The following is a 16,158-nucleotide window of genomic DNA, read 5'->3' as shown; positions in this document are numbered from 1 at the left end:
AGAAATCAAAACACTTCAAGGTAGTGCAAGAATGAGCAGAGATGGACTTGGCATGTGTGTGACAGGGATATTCAGAGGAGTGAAAGGAGGTGCTGATCAATCTTTTCACAGAAGAAGGACAGCAAGAAGATAGCTTTGAGATAGAGTATCACAAATTAGTAAAAATACTTTTACAACTGTTTACTTTCTCCCTGACAGGACAGGAAGCCTCACAAAAGCTTGTGTCACCCTTCAGCTGGCTGAACTTCCACCCTGGTGAGTTACATGGGTGTGACGATTTTATAATGATCACATTTGTGGTGAAGAACCTGAAGTTGTCCAAATCCTTCACGGGGGAATAATAGTCTCTGTACCATTGCTGAGACTTCTCATCAGGATTTCTACTTTAGTTACGTAGAGCCCAGCTCATAAAACTGAAGCACACCATCTCTCCAGGTTTAGAAAAATGAACAATTCTGTTAGTTTTCAGTTAATTTTCTATTATCTTTTCAGTTTTTTGGTTAATTTTATGTTAAGCCTTTGGTTAATTCCTAATGGGCTGGGCCATTTTCTGTTCATTTATTTAATTCCTTGTCTGACAACACATGTGGCTCTGCCTAGGACTGAGATCATATCAGTGATCTATCTCATCAGCGCTAATCCTTGTGGGATGTTTTTGTGGAGGTGGAGTTGGATGGAGGAACTGCTGCATGAGCCCTGGCTGGAAATTCCCTGCAGCTCTCTCAGATTCCTACAGCAGTTATCCCCTCAGTACAGAATGGGAAAGAAAGGTCAACGCTGATACAACCTTGAGGGGAGCAGGGTGGTCACAGTAGTATCACCTCTGAGTGAATATTTGCAGAAGAGTTGGTGTGTGTGAGATCGACTGGTAAATGTACGTACATGAGTAGACCACAAGTTCCATCTTCCTTTCTGGTTTTATCGCCTCTTTTTTTTTTCCACCCTGGCTGCAATCTAAGAAAGTATTTGCATGTCATTAGTGGCTTTAAAAAGAATAAAGATCAAAAGGTGGAGTCCCAACTTCATAATTCATTTTTTCCAGCAGTAAAAGTCCATCCTGCCCACAGCTTTTCCTTCTGCCTTCTCTGTAGGAACTCTCATTTCTTTAGATACTTTGGAGATAAAAGCAAAACCCCCAGTGCTCACCAACAGGTTTAGCTGCAGCCTTAGCTCCTACTGGTTTTTCCGAGGGAAGAAATTCCCTGCACTTTGAACTTGGCTACAGTTTATGGTACCAGCAGGTACAGCCATCCATGCAGAGTAAGGTTAGATGGGGCTCTGACCAACCTGGTCTAGTGGTCATTGCTGGGGATTGGAACAGATTGACCTTTAAAGGTCCTTTCCAACCCATTCTATGGTTCTGTGATTCAATACATACAACCCATTCCTTCCCTTTAAACCATGCTGTAATCTGACCATTTTATCTCCACGGCCACAGCAGTGCCAGGGACAGGCAAAGTCCTGAACTGCCCAGAGAGGGGGGCAAACACCCGAGTCTCAGGTGCAATTCTGCTTCCTGAGGTGTGCAATGCACAGGTTCACTGAAAGGGTCCACACTACTCATGAACTCATTAGAATAAAAAGAATCACAGGATTTTTTTAAAAAAAAGAAGCCAAGTGTGCACCAGAGAGACCACTGCCTGAACTGATGCAAATACCTTGATAGCACAAGGCAGAGACAGTATTCCAATGGATGCTGCCCCACCAGGGCAACACACAGTGAGTTAACCTCAACTCTGGAGTAAAGCCAATCTTCTGACTACAGCGAAACATTGGGAATATCAGTGTGACTCCAGCAAGGCAGGAAAACTACCCCAGGTCCCACACCAGCATATCCAGGGCACACAGGAAAGCAAGCACATTCTGCTCCACACCTGGCTGCTGCTGTCAGGGTGGCTCATGCAGCAAAGTCTCCTGAAGGCTGAGGTGTGGAGAGGAGTAGGGGAGATGCCTCACTCACCAAACAATTAGCAAAATGACCGAAAACAAAAAACTGAACAATGTGGCTCCTCAAGGGAGAGCCTGGCAGCATCTCCAAAACCTGGTTTGCGGCTAACAAGACAGTGTCTTCTGATTGAATTAATATCATGCAAGGAAACCAATGAAGTTATGTGTTCTGTGAAACATCAGCTTAGGGACCAGTAGGAAAAATGCCATGAGTGTGGAAAAAGCAGCATTTGGGCTCTCATCAGCTTGGATGGCACCTGGGTGTGGGCATCACCTGCCCTTGCCTCAGGGGAAAAACACAAACAAAGCTGTCTCTCTAGCTACATGCCACCTGAGTTTTTTTAAGGGCAAGAATACCTAATGCATGTTAAAGAATGTCAGTTATATAGTAAAACTCCTGCAAGATTGAAATAGCATAATTTAAATTAAAGCAAAACCGTGTAAACATAACATTCTGAGGTTTTGGATAGTAAAGACCTGATGTCCTGGAGGTGTAATCCTGGCATGGTATTCATTCCTCTTGGGACTAGTGAAGAGGAGCTTTGCAGCAGGGTCAAAGGCAGCCTTGATGGGGGACTAGAGGATACGAGAGGGCTCTGCACACCCAGGACCCACTGTGGCTACCCCAGAGCCCACCTGCAGCTTGAGGAGCAATTCCATCAGTGTCCTCATCAATCATCAGTGCTACGTACCCCATCAGCCAAGCTTCCTGCAGATGAAGTTAAATGAGATACCAGCCAAATGGTTTAAACTTCCTCAGGAGAGCACAGAAACTGGACAAATGCTCCTTAAAAAGAGCAGAGGAGCTCCTTTTCTGTTCGCCCAAGACCCTGAGATACCCCAGCAGTCCATGGCTGGTCCCTGTCCCCAGCACAGGCCCCACATGGTGTCAGGAGGAGTCCCGAAATCGTCATTTACGTCTGAGCATGGTACCATTGAGTAATCCATGGAGTTCTAATGACAAGCACACAGAACAAGGGCAGAGAACTAATTAGTAGAAGTACGATCTACTAATCCTCTAACGATACTGATACTCTAATTAGTGAGCATATGATTTAATGTAATTCCAATCTTAAGTAAGGCAAATATATATGTAAAGATCCAAGAGACATTTAGTTACTTTGCGTCATTCTTTTGACAATTAGAAAATCACTCTTTAGACAATTAGACAATCATAAAAATGCTTCAACATTTAAAATCAGAATGGCTCAAATATCTGAATTACATAGCTCCCACTGAACTTCTGGGGGAGTCCTTATTTTAGAAGCGTAGTTTCCTCAATCAGATAAGAAACTAACACCTTCCATTCTACAGGTGATTACTCGCCTTCAGTTTAAGCATTTTTTGTGGTGAGGTATTATTCACTTCCTTGCACCAGAGGCAGATATAAAAGGCAGCAGGAGGCAGATTAGCCAGCCCAAGGAAGGGAGAACAGCCCCTTTGCCACAATGCTATGCCTGCTTGGGGTCATGCTGTCAGTGCTGTGCCTGGTGTTCTCTGCACCAGCCCCCAGACACACAGCCTGTCCTAACAGCACCCTCTTCAAGGAAACCATCGAAGCCATTCAGAACCTAACCCCTAAGGTTGGTCCATTTTCTCTGTGCCCTGCGTCTGATTTTCTCCGTTAGTGGGAACCTGCTAATGTGATTTTTACCTATCTCTTCCAGGGCAAGAGTGAAATCGTGTTTCTGGTAAGATCTCTCTGTGGTTCACTTTGCAATGCTATGGGCTTGTGGGGTGGGTAGCTGCTTTTTGAGAGGGAAGGGGAAAGCAGATGTTGTTATAGACCATTCAGGATGATGTTGTGCTTTTAAGTCAGGTCTTAGATGGCAGCCAAGTCACCCTTTTGGCTTTTTGGGAGCACCATGGTGGGGTTATGTGTGCTGAGAGATCACATCAGGGCTCTTCTCCCTGCAGAGTTATCTAACAAATGATATCAAACTTCCTGAAACACCAGTGCTCGGGGCTCTGCCTTCAGTATAGTGATGCGGAACAGCTGGCTCCCAAACAGCACTGGTTATCTCTCTTTTCACAGGCAGATAATCAGAACTGTCTTCCAGTGTCAGATGGAGACAGGTACCTTACTGCCATTTGAAAGTGGGGAACAGGCTGTTTCCCTGCCTTTTGGGGGAAAAAACATCCATGTTGTTAGAGACCAATGCCAGCAGTGGCATCGGCAGTGCGTTTCCTGGGGAATCTCAGGAGAGGCAAAGTCCAGGTAGCAAAGCTGAATGTTAAAGATTCTCCTGAGAATCACTGCCTGCCCATGCCTGAGTCAACTAAGGAGGCAATAAAAAAAAAAATGGTGCCCAGTCATGCCTAGTTCCACCTCCACAGACTCACTCTGTAACTTTTGGAGGTAACATCAACATTTAGCAGAAGGAAAGCACTGGATTGCACAATTGCTTCACTACCTTAGAGATTATGACATAATTCTATAATAATTATTATATAAATTTGTACTCAAATCATTGTGCAAGATTATTTCTTGTAGCAGGCATTTTGATTGCATTAATGTGATGTAATCTGTGCCAGGAATACAGTACAGAAAGGACAAAATTACTAAACTTTATAATTCCAGGACAACAGGATGGAGGCAGGAGGGAATGCAGCCACCTATCTGGAAGGATTTACTGAAGCCCTAGAAAAGAGCAAAGAGAGTGTGCGCCTCAGAGGTGACATATTTGCGAACCTGCAGAAAATCAAGCTTTATGGAAAGTCATGCACCGGATGGATGGTATGTTTGGACTGATTCCCTGCTCGCTGTTTCCTCCTGGTTTAGAGGACCACGAAGGATTCTGTGTTTTTTTCTGGCTGCACTGAGAACAAGTGTCTGACCAAAGCACCCATTGCCTCCTGGTCATGTGGCAGTGGGAGCAGCTTCCAGCCAGTAGCTGGCACTTGGCCATGGCCCCAGTGCCTCTTCTGCTCTGGTCACCTCTTCCACATGTCTCCTTGCTAAGACAAAGCCCATCACCAAGTGGAGGTGCCCTGGCTGAGAAACAGCTGCACAAGGTGCAACATGTAACACATTCCTCAGTCATTCAAACCCCAATGTCTTCATGAGAGCCTTTGTGGTCTTAAAATTAATTAATAAGAAAATAAACTAGTCAGAGAACAGAATATAACTTACATGTCCTGATTCTTTTCACTCCCTTCTGCCCTCAAGGAACATCAATGGGAGCCAGTGGAAGAGTACGATTTTTTCAAGAATTTGGTGTATTTTTTAAGGTTCCTGGGTGAAAATGCCGATCCAGAGTAAAAAAAAAAAGCTTCAAAGGAGTTCGAGGCACCCGTCCAGATTGCCAGAAGACCTGAGCTTAGCATATCCTTCTTCAAGCAACGCTATTCAGAGTTGTTATTTATTTGGATCTTTATTATTATTTATTTATTCTATTTATTTAGAGAAACCTCAAATTATTTATTTTTACAATGAAGAAATACAATAATTATTTGCTTTAGAAGAGCTGCTCTGGGGATCCAGAGTTTGGGAGTTGTTGTCACACTATTTCTTCAACGTGCTGTTCCAAGCCACAACCCCAGGGCTCAGCTCTGCACCACCCAAGTGCCCTGAGAGCCAGAACAAGGCCAACCTGTGGAACAGAGCCATCCATGTCACTCTGCACCTTCACCTCACCTCCAGGAGGCTGAGGCACTTTCAGTGGACAATCTTATAAAAGGATGCACTTTTTCTAATTCTACCTAAATACTTCTTTTAACTGATGACCCTTATTATGCCACAAATGCAGTGACAATCATTTAAAAGTGTTAAAAATGTGAACTGCAAATGGTATAAGCATGACTAGTCTCATTGCAGCTGTGTGTTGTGTGCACAGCTCTTGTACATCTTTTATGTTTAAGTATTTGGGAAACTTGTATGCAGAACTCTATGAAATGTACCCAAACTCTAACAGAATCTATGCAAAATAAATTTCCTGCACAAAGATAGAACTGGCAGGGTTTTGGTTTTTTTGTGGCATATATAACACAAGCACACAGATATTTTATTTACAAAAGTTTGTTGTATTATGTATAATATATAAAATATGTATTATGATACATATGTTTTAGATATAAAATATCTAGACTGCATAATATTTGATGCATTATCTATAGAACAAATGTTACAGTATAAACATAAATATATATTTATGGCAAGGAACATTCTATCTAAAAATAATTCTGATTGATTGAATGAATGTCTCTTAACAGTGAGGTCTGGACAGTGTCAGCAGGGTATTCAGAAATCTTAAGGTTTATCATATAGGCCATAGATGAATGACAAAAAAATTGTGTAGAGAATCACCATCCTTAGGTCTAGATACCACCTAATACCACTGGTGTTTTCAAATTTGGGTAAAAGTAGCACTGAAATAGTGCATCAGGATTTAGTTTCTTTCTTTCACTTTCACTTCACCGATGGAGATCTCCCTCCAGCATCTCCTCTTTCCCATCCAGTTGGATATTCTGATTTCAGGAAGATTCGCCCATGCAGAAGAAAGCAAAATGTAGCCGACAGAAAAAAATCTTTTTTGGAGCTCTGATGGGGAAACTAACAGGGACATCAGGGTTGTTGGATACACACCTTCCCCTCTGAGCAATCCAAAGCTAGCCCATCATATTTATGTACTTTTGTAGGCATCAGAGTACCTCCAAAGAATTTCCCTAAAACGCATGATTCAGGGAGAATTTAGCAGAGAGCAATGGCTGTGCAATCCATGGTGTGCCTGTGGGATACCCCAAACACCACATTATCTGCAGGAAAAGTCAGGTTGAAGAGGCAGGGATATCCATGCTGGAATCTGCAGGGATCCCTTAAGGCAACCCACAAGTTTTAAAAATTAGACAATTTCTGTAACAACACCTTAAGAGGAGTTTCTTGAGTGTGTGGGAAGAAAGAAACAGTCACTTTATGAACAGGGAAGAAACCACAACCCAGCAATAGGTTCAGTCATCATCTCTCTGCCACCCCAAAACAGTCAGGAATAAAACATTTACCAATACCTACAAAAATACAGAATGCAAAAAATAAAACTGACATTTTTGGTGGCTTTAGGTCAAAGCAGCCACCTCGTGAGGGAGTGAGAGAGTAGGAAGAAGGTGACCCTGGGTACATCAGTGCCTTGGGATGGAGCTTATAATTCCTGTAATGACAGGACCCAAAAGGGACCCAAGGGGACATTTTTGTCCCATCACCTCCAGACTGGCACAGAGCCTGCTGAAAAGCTGGTCTGAAAGGGTTGGTACTGACCTCCAGCTCAAAGGTTGAAAGATTTTTGGGGAGCTGGAGCACAATCCTAACACCGCATGCAAAGCTGCTCTCTCATTTGGGACTGAATGCAAAAGAGAGGAACAGTTAACCTTCTGAGGAGGGAAGAGGCCATGATCCTGTGCAACGAGAGAGGAAAGCATAGAAAAAGTTTTCTTCCAAATAATATATCACATTTTTTAGCAGAAATCTTCTGAGGGGGAGACAAAGCAATGGGCCAGGACAATGTGAAATGCTGTGGACCATTGCTAACGGTGGGAAGATTGGAAAAGGGTGGGACACTGCAGCAGGCTGCCCTGAGAAGCTGGGGGTGCCCCATCCGTGGAAGTGTCCAAGGCCAGGCTGGAAGGGGCTTGGAGCAACCTGGGATAGTGGAAGGTGTCCCTGCCCACGGCAGGAGGCTGGGACTGAATCAGCTTTAAGGTCACTTCCGACCCAAACTATTCTGTGTTGGTATGATGCTACAATAATGTTTCCCTTAGAACAGGCAGGAGAACAGCAGACACACACACTCCCAGACACTGCCTTTACAATCATTTGCTCAAGCACAAATAAAATTATTAACACTGTTATTCATCTCCCCCAGGCAACCCCTTAGGCTGGGATAGGTCCCAGAGCAGGCAACCCCTCCTTGGCTGCATTGGCTGCATGCAAACGGCTTTGCTGAGGTTTGACAGGCGTTTCCTCTCCAAAAGAGGCTGCAAAGATGCGTGTGCAAGTGGCGGTGGCTGCTCTCTAGGTGGCAGCCCTGGCCTGTCCTCCGCCACAGCGCCCGGGTCAGCCACAGGAAAACGATAAAAAGAAGGGCTGTGAGTTACTCGCTCAAGTTTTTAATCATCTTTTCTCAGTATTACTCTAAAGAGTTCAGAGGTGTCACAGAAAGGTGAATGAAGACTTGAAAGGAGCTGTTTTCTGAATGAACCGGCAAACGGGCTTGTGTGCCTCAGTTCCCCTGAAGTGGCCAAATTCACCAGGGCATCTCCTAGGTGTAAAACTCTCTGACTTTAACGTCAAATAATTTTCACCACTTCGCAAAATTTGGTATTCTGCTTGTTTATCCCAGCTTCTCAAAACTCCCTGTGCAAACGTCCTTCAAACTCTTCAGCTGGTTAAAAACATAAGCAGTCCTGTTTAGAGTCTTTATGGTATAAAACATGTTTTTATAAAAACCTCTAGATAAAAAGGGTTTAATAAAGCAGAGCAGATTATCACCGCTTATTACAGAAAGAGTTGAAAAAACCCAACTCTGTCAGGCCCCACAGCTTCTAAGAGAAGGCTGCCTTTGAGCAGGAGTCAAAGGGCCTGGCACCGACACCTGGCCACTGCAGCACCACCAAAAGATGTAACCTGTGCCCACAGAGCTGCTGTCTGAGCATGAACCTACTATGTTTGGTCACAGTTTTGGAGACAGGCACACGACTGAACACAACCGAGGTCATGAGACAACAGCCAACGTTTATTCATGGACTCCTCCTTCTATAGGGGGTTCAAAATTCCCATAATTGATCACCCAATTGCTCAGGGTCTCAGCACTGCCCAGCTCACTGGCCAGACAGATGTCTGCATTCAGGACTGAATGGGATGGGGTCCCCAGTTTGAGTTCAAATCCAACCTATCATTGTCTCATCCAGGGACTTGTTTACTTCTACACTTTGACGAACTAGGCTAGCCAAATTTGGGTTCTGTTATGGCCAAATTCATCTGTGCAGCTTCAGACCAGCTGTGGCTGCCACATGAGCCTATTGATAACATCTTGCTACTTCTCTCCAGCAGCTTCAAAGCTATTTGACATTAAGTCAGACTATGTTTTCCAGGTAGGCGTGTGTTAAAAGAAGTGACACTATTCCAAAAGGTATCTGGTGCAAAAATGATTTGATAAATGGGTTTAGAAGGTGTCAATCTTTCCCTAATGGCTTAGGTGAACATACAGCCCACAGAGGGGTTTGTGTCTGCTGGGTCTGGTTATTAAATCCTTGTACACATTAAGGTAGTGGTTGAACCTCTTGCCCACAGCCTCCCCTGGAGCAAATGATCCAGACAGAAGTGGGAGAAGGTAAAGGAGACTGTCCTTCCCTGATTTCTCCTACCTCCAGACGTGAGGAGCAGAATGGGCTTCCTTGTGTTACCAACAGATATTGAAAATCACATAGGAGAAAGTACAAAGGCATTTTCATTGATTATTTACATGTTTTGCGTCTTTTGGTGTGCCAATTTAGCACATTTAAACTTTCATCTTGGTAACTCGTTTTAACCTACTCTACCTCAGGTTATCAGCTGAAAAGAGATGCCCAAAGCTACTTGGTCTCCCAACAGTCTGGTTGGGAAATGAGGGGGCCTGGACAACAACAGACCAAGAGTAGCTTGATACTAAAATGTTGCCCTTTGAAAGAATGATTCAGGTTTCTCATCAGAGAGCTGAATGAAAGCAGTGCTGGAAAGTACATCCATGACAACCATTTTCCATGTGCTTTTTGCTACAAGAACCTTTCACATAGCAATGTACATAACTTCTCCAGGTTGCAAAGTAGGTAAATGAACAGTGAATAACGTGACCATGATTAACATGCAGACTTGCAGATTAATTTGTATAGTAGGGACAACCCAAAACATACTCAGACAAAGAATTTAGAACATCATCCTCAAATATTCATATTCATGTTATTATTTTATTATTAGTAGTAGTATTGTTGTTATTATAATTATTTAGAAGACTATCCAGAAGGAAACATATCCCTGACTCAACACAAAATTTCCCTAATCAAATCTGGAAAAACCCATCTGTGCTTTGTCAGACATTTCCTACGAAATTACATACCTAAAAATCAAACATAGACTTAGAATAGAAACTGGCCTATACGGGAAATATTCAGGAGAAACCCTAATACCAACTGGCCCAGGCTGACAGGGTTATTGGCAAAGCTTGGTGCTCTTGTTGGGAGCTTGGCTCTTCCCTCACCCTTCCCAAAGAGCACTCGCCAAGCACAGTGCTTCTGGCAGTGAACAAGCAATTCCTCCCAGGTCTCTGCTGGAGCCAGGGCTGTTCCTGAGCACAGAACAAGGTGAGGCAGCCCAGGTGTCCTGGGGAAGGTTTTGAAACCTCCTATTGCACTGCCAGGCATGGTTGGCACCAATGCTGATGATGAGTGATTTCCCATTCCTTGGTGGCCAGAAATAACTTCACACTGAGAGCTCCCTTGATGGCCCTTCTTTGAGTGAACAAATCACCCTTTTTTGTCCTTCGAGCTGCATTACCTTGATGTTTGGAAGAGAACTCACTTGTGTGCTCACTCTGCTCTGAGCTGATTGTGCTGGGAGAGCTGCAGTTACACTGAAAGCTGGGGGAGCCCTGGCTCCCCTCCTAAGGGACGCTGGGGTCCCACCCCGCAGCACCCCTGACTCAACACCAGACAAAGTGGTACTGTCCTTGCAGCCCCTCTTGTCATTTACTAACAATGTCCCTCTGTAAATCACCTCATTACCTTTGCGAAGTGCTACATAAGGGCCCAAGTATCATTAATGAAGAAGCAAACATTCCCTGCCCCATGAGAAGGAGAAGCTGCAGTTGCCACCTGAGACTGCAGATTTGCGCAGCATTGTCATACAAATTAATTATGGGAGGGTAAAATCCAGCTTTCACACTTACTAATTACAATGAACAAACAGACTATTGTTTTCAGATCAAAGAGATGATATTTGTTCTAGAAAAGTAGTCAGATTTGGAAGGCTGCCATACATGTGTGTGCCCCCCCTGCTCACACATGCTCATCCAAGTCACACTGCGGGGATATCGATGATTAATTAGGTCCTATGGGCTCCATCTTTAGCTGATATTAGCTCCAGAGGTGCTGAAATTGTTGAACTGCAAAAATTTACAGCAATATAAGATGTACTCTTATCTGAGGGGAAGCAATCCCCTTCGTGTCTGCATTACTACAAGTTTCCTCAGATATTTTCCTTGATAGGACAAAGGAGAATGGCTTCAAACTGACAGAGGACAGGGTTAGATTGGATGTTAGGAAGAAATTCTTCCCTGTTAGGTTGGTCAGGCCCTGGCACAGGTTGCCCAGAGAAGCTGTGGCTGCCCCATCCCTGGAAGTGTCCAAGTTCAGTCTGGATGGAGCTCTGGCCAACCCGGTCTAGTGGAAGGCGTCCCTGACCATGGCAGAAGGTTGGAACAAGATGAACTTAATGTCCTTCCAACCCAAACCATTCTATGATTTTATGATTATTCTGTTGTTCTTTTGCAATATTCATGCCCTTACACATCACTTTTTCTTGCATTAAAGCATTGCTCTGAAGTTAGAGGCTTTAGGAAATTTACCAGAAATTTGATCATAGAAGTTTCTCAAATCTGATATGCTGATAATTCAACTGCTCAAGTTGTTGTTGGTGTCTGATTTGAATGATTTATGAATGAGATAAGATAGTAATCACATCCTGCACTTACTTGTCTTCTCTATATAAGCCAGCTTTGTATCTGCCAAGAGAGAAGAGCTTGAATTCAGCTTTTCAGATAACAGGGGTCAAACTTCCAAATTAACCCCTTTAAAATGCATCCTCACATATTCTTGTTACTGTTGAGTTCTGGGGTGTCCAGTTACTTTCTCTCTCAGAAGGAAATGACTCATCTGTTGAACAAGACTGAATACGCGCTAATTGATGAAATGCTTTGTTTGCTTGGGGCTGAAAATGGACAAACAAATGTAAATATTTCCCTGCTTCCTTCAGATCAGATTTACTTTTTGAGACGATTTCCAGTTTGTGACTAACAGGTTTCTATTGTTTCCAGGGGAAGTTCCTCACACCGCTTCACATAAAGGTAAGAACCTGCTACTTCCATTCTATTATTTTCAGTTAGATCCTCCAAAGGGAATTTGGGGGGGGGCATAGAAAGTCTGAGGATGTTTAAAGCAAGCTGTAATTACTGCAGAGGTAAGTGGCGTCCCAAAACACTGATGCAATGTCCTACTTTTAATAGATTATGAGAACCTGGCTAGTAACCATTCTAATTGCTCCTAAAGATAATTACACCCTACTTCATTTTTTTAGCAGTTCTTTTAAATATTTTTCCAGAGAAATTTCGGTTGGTGATTGCAAAGGCTGGTCTTCAAAGGACTGGCAATATAAGGAAAATGTTTAAAGTAGCTCCTTTTAAGTGTCCTCCTTCCAAAGCAAAGACAAAATGAATCACTCTCTGATTTAGATAGAATCAAATTAAATTCCCATTGTGGTCACATCCTCCACTGACAGAAACTGGACCCTTTTTATTTCAAAGTTTCCGGCTATGATAGTAATGAAAACTGTCCTTATAACACTTCTGGTATGAAGGAAGGAAAGGAAATACTAAAAAGAATGAAAGAAGTTTAGATTTGCAGAGAAAAATAGCATATTTAAGATGATTTATTAACAGTTCTTTTAAGAAAGAAAAACTTTCTTGTTGCAAACTACAACACGATATATTTCCCTTTTTCTCCTAGAATCTAAACTGTGCACATAATAACGCTGAAACCTTTACTAAGGAACTAAAAAAGATTGCCACACGGACGTGCATGAAAAAAGTGGAGGAAGGTATGAAAAAGCTAGAAAAAAAGTGCGACATTTTGAAGGTAAGTTTTAACTATTTGTTTCATTTGAGTTTCAAACATTTTCTTGTAATTATCCATTTATCCAGGGTTTTTAAAACCAGGTACTTTACCACCCTAACATTTTATCAAAGAAATTATCACTCATTTTTAATTTTGAACCAGCTCCATCCCCAGGGAAGGATTCCAAGCTTTCTTTCCCATGCACAAATTCATTCTTATAAGGACAATATCAATATGGCTCAGTTAGACCTGCAGTAACGAAGATTATCTATTAGGTACAGTTAATAATGACCTGTACAGCTTGTCCTCCAGGAAGAAAACAAGACAATTAATAGCAGAAAAAACAGATCAGAAATACTACAGAGAAAGAATCTGCCTTTTTAATCCAAAAGAGAGAAAGACAGAGAAATTAGGGGATAAAAAATAGGGTTTGCATGGACCAGTGGCTGGATTTCCAATAATAACTGTGTTTAGGTAATCCCCTGCAACAGAGAAGCAGCAACTTTCTATCTATTGCAGCTGCAGAATAAGCCATGTCTAGGTCTGTCATCCAACCAACAAGTGATCCACACCGCTGCAGCTGGGTTTGTGCTGGGACCTCTGCCCCCCAAAATCAACATAGAAAAGTCTGCAGTACTGTGAAAGTCAAAGAGAAATAGTTAATGACTAACAATTTCTAAGAATTGTGTGAAATGGTTTTGGGGGTGTGAAGGACAGCTCAGACAGAATGTGCAGCATCTGTAACTCATGCATCAGTACCTCTTTTTTGGTCTTAGAAATCATCCAACGACAAGACCTGCAAGCAGTTCAATACAACTTTCCCAGCATTTAAAAAGAATCTGCAAGAATTCTTGAGATGGGTCAATCAGAAGGCAAACTGCAGCATCACTGGGGGAAGCAAGTCGGTTTTGTACCTGGATGGCAAATGCCACTGCCATGACCCCTGGAAATCCCTCCGAGGCCTGGGCTAGGGAAGAGCTGCCCAGGCAGTGAGGGGCTGGCTGGGAAGAGGAGGGGGAGATATGGCTGTTATAGAGTCTTTGCCTATTAATGCAAATATTCTGATGCTAATTAATGTTAATTTTTGATGGCTAATGCAAGGAGGAAAATTAAAACTGTACACAGCAATTAAAGCTTTGTATAACAAGAATGGCCAAGTGTCATTTACTTTGTGCAGTTGATGGAGAAGGTACAATTGATGCCGAAGAGAGCTCCAAGCATCAGCACTTTGTCTTTCAGTACAGCCTTTTATACCCTTCATCTTACATGCATTACACCTGTGTGTCCTCTCTACCCTCTGTGAGGGGTACCGTCAGTCACTACACCCCAGCATTCCATGTTCCTTTGCCTTCAATACTGTTCACCTGTCCTACACAGCTGTAGCCCATCAGGGATGGAGCTCGGCTGCAGCCCCATTCAGGATCACCCCAAACTGTGTGCCTGCATGCACTTATCAAATGTGAAGTGTCTTATGTCACCAGAGTTTTATGGTATAATGATGTATGTGTGTGGGGATTGCACGAAAGGAACAGAAAATCAAACACTGACCCACAGACCAACAGATCCATCACGACCCCCAGGAGGGTGGAAGAGACACAACATCGACCATTCCAGGTGCTTTAACCCCCAGAACAAAATTCATGCTTCTAGTTTCCACTGCTTCACAATGAGCTTTAACATGAACCTAACTTAATAAACCTTGAGGTTCCATGTGCTGCTACTGCAGCTGCAGTGTCTTCTCCCAATGTGCTGAACAGATTTTGCTTCGAATTGTTCACATTTTTTCACTGTACAGAATTTGTACGGGTTATGACTAGATCCAAACTGGTGCTGAATCTCATGCCTTAAGAAAGAGGCATAATATTCCGTGCACAAGGCCTCACAGAGCTCTGTGTAAATCGGTACAAACTGGATGCCAAATGCTGTTTTTCTGCTATGAATATATATATATATCTGTATTTTTGAAAAAGTCTTAGGCAGAGACTTAAATGGGAAGAAATTTTTTTAAAATGCACACTATTTCAAGGTAGTGGTTAAGACCAATTCTAGTCAAGGTAATATCAATACTCCTAGTCTGCACTAACAACACCAAGATAACAGATGGAGGTGGCCACAGATGATGGGTCTCCCAAGGGTTGCTGATACCTGTTTCCATGTGATTCAGAGGCACCGCAGATTTCAAGGGTTTTGTCCTCACAGTTAGAAAAGATGGGGGAATCCAGACTTCTCTAAGTACAGCTAGAACTACAGTTTGCCGTACTATTGAACCAAAAGACACCTGGCTTGTATAATAACAAACCTAGCTGACATCAGTTAAAAATCCATAGCTCTTCTAACTACAGAAAAAGGCTGGACCCAAATTTGAAACTACTGTGATAAAACATAATGGAGTCATCAATTGGTTTTTCTAACTCTGAAATATGAGAGATATCTATTTGCTTGATGAATCTTACCTTGGTGCTTAGACCTTTGCTACTGCTGAACAAGCTTCACTACTCCCACTCACAGCCTGCCTAAGGCTGGTGAGTTTTGGACAAGGATTGATGTTGAAGTCACTAACAACCATGGAAATTCCTTTTTATGGCCGTATGATTAATCACACATGTAAACTTTGGAATTCAACAGACACAAAAGCCAGAAGGTTTGCGCCATTTCCCATCACGCCTGGATCACTAACCAACATCCAATCTAGATGGGACCATCAGAACTAATTTTTGCAGCTGATGAAATAGTGGTATGAGGAAGAAAGAGACACAGCATTTATAAGGCATGTGGAGGAAAATATCTGTCCTATTGTCATGCTTCAGTCCCAACATAAGGAGTTTTCTATCATCAGCAAGCCCTGAACCATCAGGCATCTCCAGGTTAAAACAGCAGTGGTGATGGGGTGGTACAGGTCTTGCTGTAGCTCTCTGCATCTTTTTGCAACCTAGGCAAGATAAGCACTCCGGAAACCCCCACATCACAGAGAACCTTGAACACTGAAACAAAATAGTAAACTGGGAAAGCTCAAAGCCTATGAAAACATCTGAGATCCCAACATCATCTGAATTGCAGCAGGGTTCTGTAGGGCCATATCCACACAGCCTGAGTTTCTGTGGTTGTGTGAGAAAGGATGGGACCTACACAAAGAAACAAAACTGCTGAATTGCTGTCTTGAAATTCTTCACAGCACATACAGTAAAAGCAACCAACTCCTGGCCAGCCACTCAGAGATGCTGCTGAGTAATACATGAATTTGCTCATACATTCAGCCCCACTTCAACTGCCAGAGGACTTTGAAATATACTGGAAGATACCCAGTTTAAAAGTGATTTGTTCTAAGCATGGTGTGTTTCTTTCTCGAAGTCACTGCTT

General features: G+C 42.9%; 1 long non-coding RNA gene across 1 annotated transcript; it reads left to right on the top strand.

Annotated features, from left to right (window-relative positions):
* The first annotated feature begins 11,743 nt into the window (after nucleotides 1-11,743).
* LOC136297416 (uncharacterized) lies at nucleotides 11,744-13,947 on the top strand. Its single transcript, XR_010723157.1, has 4 exons — nucleotides 11,744-11,919; nucleotides 12,006-12,035; nucleotides 12,694-12,822; nucleotides 13,578-13,947. It is a non-coding gene; the product is annotated as an uncharacterized lncRNA (long non-coding RNA).
* The last annotated feature ends 2,211 nt before the right edge of the window (nucleotides 13,948-16,158 follow it).

The sequence above is a fragment of the Chamaea fasciata genome, unplaced genomic scaffold (assembly GCF_029207755.1).
Source record: "Chamaea fasciata isolate MVZ Bird 193981 ecotype frontalis unplaced genomic scaffold, bChaFas1.0.hap1 SCAF_15, whole genome shotgun sequence".
Lineage (NCBI taxonomy): Eukaryota > Metazoa > Chordata > Aves > Passeriformes > Sylviidae > Chamaea > Chamaea fasciata.
The sequence above is the reverse complement of the archived record's forward strand: the minus strand, read 5'-3'. Positions and strand labels throughout refer to the sequence as shown.